The sequence below is a fragment of the Oryx dammah genome, unplaced genomic scaffold (genome assembly GCF_014754425.2).
Source record: "Oryx dammah isolate SB20612 unplaced genomic scaffold, SCBI_Odam_1.1 HiC_scaffold_5, whole genome shotgun sequence".
In the NCBI taxonomy this organism is placed as follows: domain Eukaryota; kingdom Metazoa; phylum Chordata; class Mammalia; order Artiodactyla; family Bovidae; genus Oryx; species Oryx dammah.
This window is the reverse complement of record NW_024070189.1, coordinates 11,141,065-11,147,194: the sequence shown is the minus strand read 5'-3', so window position 1 is coordinate 11,147,194 and position 6,130 is coordinate 11,141,065. Positions and strand designations below refer to the sequence as shown.

The window sequence follows — 6,130 nt, the reverse complement described above, 5'->3', positions numbered from 1 at the left end:
TCTATTTACTAGGCATCATTATCAATTAGGAATTAGACATTAGCAAAAATATATAATTAATGATTTCAAGAAATAAACTATATATATCATTTTTTGCAGAAAAGTAAAAGGTGGCATCTTGATGTTATATCTCTAAAAAGTAAGCAAATCTAAGAATCAGATGATGTCTACTGACTATATGATTATACTTAGTCTCCCTCTGTTAGCTTTCTTAATTTCAAAAGTTAACACAATTTAGAATTCCATGGATGGTATAGTCCATGGGGTTGCAAAGAGTCAGACATGACTGAGTGACTTTCACTTTCATAAAGCTCTCTAAAAAGTATTTTCTTAAAAAAAAATGACTCTGATGAAAAATAAAATAGAACTGTGAATGGAGATGAAAGAAGGCAAAACTCAAACTGATAGGAATAATTACAATAGTTTCAGGTGTTATATGTAGTCATTAACTTAGCTTCAGTAACTGTACGTACCATGTTACCCAGAATCTTCCTTATTTATATTTTTTATTAGTAAAGTAATCTATAATTATCATGCTATAAGCTTCTTCAGTCAGTGCTGAACTTTACCATTTCATGATTTCTTCTCCAGAACACCTTCAAAGGAGGCACGGGTGAGAGCTGGCATTCTGGCTTTAGTGAGTCTCCCCCTAAAACTTCTTTGAGTTATGTTTTGTAGATAAATATCAGTGTTCTACATTCTCTTGCAAGAATGTCCAGCTGTACAGTTAAGGTAGCTTCCCCCGTTCTGTTCATGGCAATACATGAGTAAGCTCCTGAACCTGAAGCTCTGCTCACTTCAAGGATGAGTGAATGAAAACCCTCCTAAGTCACTATCATTTTGCAAAACACTTCCATTTATATACCATGACACATGAGGAGCTGGCAGTCTACCCACTTTGAAGTCCATTCCTCAGAATTTTCCTTCTTCAGTCAACATGTTCTCTGACATTTAAACAGAATTTAATGAAAGGAATTTCTCCTGTATTGCACGCTGATCATTCACATCTCCTTTTGAGTATGATCTACTTCTTCTGACTTAGGAACCTGTGGTCACGCACATTCTGAGTTGTGCTATGATAAATCTTGTGAGTCATTGTCAGTGTAGCTTGAAACATAGCAATCTGTGAAACACCTTATCCTCAGATGTTACCTGTGGATTTCTACAATTAAGAAACGGTCCTGCATTTCAGCTTTCTCTTTCAAACTATGAATCAACGCTTCCTTTTATGTATGTATGCATTTATGGCCCTTGTGTTTCAGGGTTGGGAGTGTTTGGTATGGGTCTAGCATTTGCAATTTGGCCAACAGAGGGTTGTTGACAGTTGAGGTGCCCAGTGGGAGGGATTTTACAGCTACTGTCATCAGGCCATAATGACAATATGGAGCCAGAGAAGCTGCCTGGGAACTGATTATAGGTGGCATAACCTTTTTGCTCTGGCTGGAGCCAGAAAGCTGCTGGGGAAAGCAGAAAAACAGAGGAGGGCATGGTGATGTGAGAGCCCCCTGTTGTGGAAGCAGGGATTTGCACTGTCAGGGATGGATGAAAAAGGAAGGCTGCTCGGTTGGGCTAGAGGAGCTGAGGTTTTAAATGCATGCTTTTTATAAGTACTGTTTGTCTTGTGAATTATAATACTAATTAAACAAAGTAGAAGCAAAAATAGTTTTTAAAAACAGAAAGGATGAACTCTTTCATATAAGACTTAAAGTCAAGTGCATAACAGGGTTATTATTAAAACATAATTTAAAATAATAGCTTGAGTGTGTCGAACTATGCATTAAATCTCATAAATGCTCTATAAATGGGCTATCATTTGGGAGTTATACTAGTTTCCATTTTATTTGAATTTGTAAACACTGTGGTAGATGTTTTAATTTAATAATGTCTAAAGCCTACTCTTGAGAGTCCCTTGGACTGCAAGGAGATCCAACCAGTCCATTGTGAAGGAGATCAGCCCTGGGATTTCTTTGGAAGGAATGACGCTAAAGCTGAAACTCCAGTACTTTGGCCACCTCATGCGAAGAGTTGACTCATTGGAAAAGACTCTGATGCTGGGAGGGATTGGGGGCAGGAGGAGAAGGGGACGACAGAGGATGAGATGGCTGGATGGCATCACGGACTCGATGGACTTGAGTCTGAGTAAACTCCAGGAGTTGGTGATGGACAGGGAGGCCTGGTGTGCTGCGATTCATGGGGTCGCAAAGAGTCGGACATGACTGACTGAGCAACTGAACTGAACTGAACTGAAAGCCTACTTGAAACATGCTTATTTTAAAACCTTCTAATCATTGGTCTTATACTGATAGGTGAAAGATTAACAATATGATATACAGATTGGTGGTCCTAAGAGGTTAATTTAAACTAAGTGTTCTGTTTAGTGTTAAAGTCTGTTTCAAACAAAAGTGTTTTAATTAAGGAGTGTGAGTGTGCTATCTGAATAAGATGAAATTTCATGAGCTTTGAGATCAGAAGACCAAACTGGACACCCTGGGGTATGCCAAAATTTATGACCCTTGATTTTTTTTCATTTTTTAAATAGAATACATACCTACCAGTGTTCACCATATGTGTGGCTCTGGCTAGTATATCGTGTTTCCACTCTCATGGCGCTTGTAACACAATGGACAGAGTGTGTGCCATAGGCTGTTTGTAGTCACTTGACCTTGTTCTCATTACATATCCTGCTAAGGTCACTTGAGCTTTTTAAGATATTTTTAGAAGGAAGCTGCATTTACTGCATATGGATTTACTACAAACAATGCTATGCTCATGCATACATGTTGTTAATGAATATGTATAATACCACAAAGTCATTATTTTTAATTTCCAATTTCACAAATAAAACAAGCCTAAGAAAAATTTACTTTTCTTACAACAAACACACATTGGGAGTAGGAAACTTAGGGGAGGTTCATCTCACTTTTGTATCAACATCCTGAGTTGAGTACTTTATTTTCATCATTTTTACAATGCATGCATTTTTTTAACTTAACCATATCACAAAAAATGGTGTGATTCTTCTTCATATTTCACAGGTGAGAAAACTGGGCACTAAATAGCATAATTTATTTTAATATGAAAAACAATATGTAAGTAGTTGAAAGTAAGGTTTTATCCCCAAGATCAAGTAACACAAGATCTTTAGCTCCTAACAGCTACTCTTATTAGTATAGTTCAAGGTGGCAAGGGTTACAGATTAAGTTTGGTGAGATGAGTAACTACCAGTCATCAAGATAAACAAAGGGCCTCCCTCTGATCTTAAAAAAAAAAAAGAAAAGAATTAATCTCTCAGATAGTTAAAGGGTTTACGATTTTGATTCCTATTGCACTGAAGCATAGTAATGATGAATATTATATACCTATATTCTGTTTTCTATATAGATTCAAAATTAGCCAAAGATACTTTTTTCATGGCAGAATCTATAGGAATATAATTTTAGCTCTCATTTTAATTTATGTACTGAAAATTAAAATTTTGAAACCTTAAAACAGTACATTTTTGTTCAAGAGTCTTACTACTTTCATTCAACATCTCATTGTCCTGTCGTTGTCAGTTGCTAAATCATGTCTGAATCTTTTGCAATCCCAAGGACTGTAGCCCGCCAGGCTCCTCTGTCCATGGGATTTCCCAGGCAAGAATACTGGGTGGGTTGCCATTTCCTTTTTCAGGGGATCTTCCCGACCCAGGGATCGAGCCCACATCTCCTGCATTGGCAGGTGGATTCTTTACCACTGAGCCACCAGGGAAGCCCCTCATTGTCCTTTATCACCTTCCTATTTCAGAGCGTAAATCCTACTGCCACTCTTGTCAAAAATACGCATGTACACCCGTGGTGGATTCATGTCAATGTATGGCAAAACCAATACAGAATTGTAAAGTAAAATAAAAAAATCAATAAATAAATAATAATTTTTAAAATTTCACCATGTAAACAATTGTGTACATACATATAACTGATAATTGTTCATCAGGAACATATCAAGGTATGAAAACAGGAAAAATAGAATGCCTTATCTGAGTAGGAATGTACTGAAATTTTAACAATATGTTAGTCATTATATCTCAATTCAAATGTCAATAATTATCTTTTTCTATTGATCTAATCTATATGAGAGTGAAAAAGTTGGCTTAAAGCTCAACATTCAGAAAACTAAGATCATGGCATCTGGTCCCATCACTTCATGGGAAATAGATGGGGAAACAGGGGAAACAGTGTCAGACTTTATTTCTTTGGCCTCCAAATTCCCTGCAGATGGTGATTTCAGCCATGAAATTAAAAGATGCTTACTCCTTGGAAGGAAAGTTATGACCAACCTAGATAGCATATTCAAAAGCAGAGACATTACTTTGCCAAGAAAGGTCCGTCTAGTCAAGGCTATGGTTTTTCCAATGGTCACATATGGATGTGAGAGTTGGGTTGTGAAGAAGGCTGAGTGCTGAAGAATTGATGCTTTTGAAGTGTGATGTTGGAGAAGACTCTTGAGAGTCCCTTGGAGTACAAGGAGATCCAACCAGTCCATTCTAAAGGAGATCAGCCCTGGGATTTCTTTGGAAGGAATGACGCTAAAGCTGAAACTGCAGTACTTTGGCCACCTCCTGCGAAGAGTTGACTCATTGGGAAAGACTCTGATGCTGGGAGGGATTGGGGGCAGGAAGAGAAGGGGACGACCGAGGATGAGATGGCTCGATGGCATCACTGACTCGATGGACGTGATTCTGAGTGAACTCTGGGAGTTGGTGATGGACATGGAGGCCTGGTGTGCTGCGATTCATGGGGTCGCAAAGAGTCGGACACGACTGAGCGACTGAACTGAACTGAACTGAATCTATATAACATCTATCTATACACACCTTTATGTACACATGTACACATATATATGTGTATGTATGCTGTTTATGTATATTTACATATTTACACACCCGTACTCATACACACATATAGACAGAGGAAGAAAGACATAATATATTAATCTAACCCCAATAATAATTAGATACTTAGAGTAGTAAACTGTATAAATGATACAAAGGAAACAATGTTATCCTTGCCCTGTTGCTGCTGCTGCTGTAAAGTCACTTTAGTCGTGTGTCCGACTTTGTGTGACCCCTTAGATGGCAGCCCACTAGGCTCCCTCGTCCCTGGGATTCTCCAGGCAAGAACACTGGAGTGGGTTGCCATTTCCTTCTCCAATGCATGAAAGTGAAAAGTGAAAGTGACATCGCTCAGTCGTGTCTGACTCTGCGACCCCATGGACTGTAGCCTACCAGGCTTTTCCATCCATGGGATTTCCCAGGCAAGAGTACTGGAGTGGGTTGCCATCGCCTTCTCCCTATCCTTGCCCTACATGGTATTAAAATAGCAATAGGAAGACTAGGTAGATAAAATCCTTACTATCAGCAAACACTGAAAATATATGTGATACTGGCAATTTCTATATTCAAATGAATATAAAGATTAAGTTTACTTAATCAGAGCATACATTTTCAAGGCAATGAGTCTTATGCATAGAAGAACTCAGATATAGAGATTGTATCTAAAAACATGAAGTAAACTTGAGAATAATACTACAGAAGTGAGAAGCACAAAACACAATTGGCCCTCCATATCTGTGGATTCTGCATCTGTGGTTTCAACTAACCATGGATTGAAAATATTTTTTTAAAAAGATCCATAAACTTCAGAAAAGCAAAACTTGAAGTTGTACACAACAGCAATGATTTATGTAGCACTTAAATTGTATTTATAGCTCTTTCCACAGCATTTACAGTATTTTAGATAGTATAAGTAACAGAGAAATGATTTTAAATATACAGGAGGCTTTGTTTAGGTTATAAGCACAACAATGCCATTTTCTATAAGGGATGGAGCATCTGCAGAGTTTGGTCTCCAAGGAGTTTGGTTGCCAAGGGATGGAGGGGATTCTGGAGCCAATCCCATGTGGGTAGCGCAGAATGACTGTTTTACATGAAAACACTATATGAGAAACACAGAGTAATCTGGGTTTCCTGAGATTCTTGGGGCATCAACTTTTGGACCGCAAAAAGGCCATACGTAGAAATATTTATGTATAAGATTTGGATGTTAAAATAAGTTAAACTCACAAAAGCAGAATTGTTGAACAGCAGTCTAAA

At 37.9% G+C, this 6,130-nt stretch overlaps 1 pseudogene; it reads right to left on the bottom strand.

The window, feature by feature from the left end:
- Positions 1-477: 477 nt before the first annotated feature.
- LOC120863443 lies at positions 478-2,605 on the bottom strand (annotated as a pseudogene).
- Between the last annotated feature and the right edge of the window lie 3,525 nt (positions 2,606-6,130).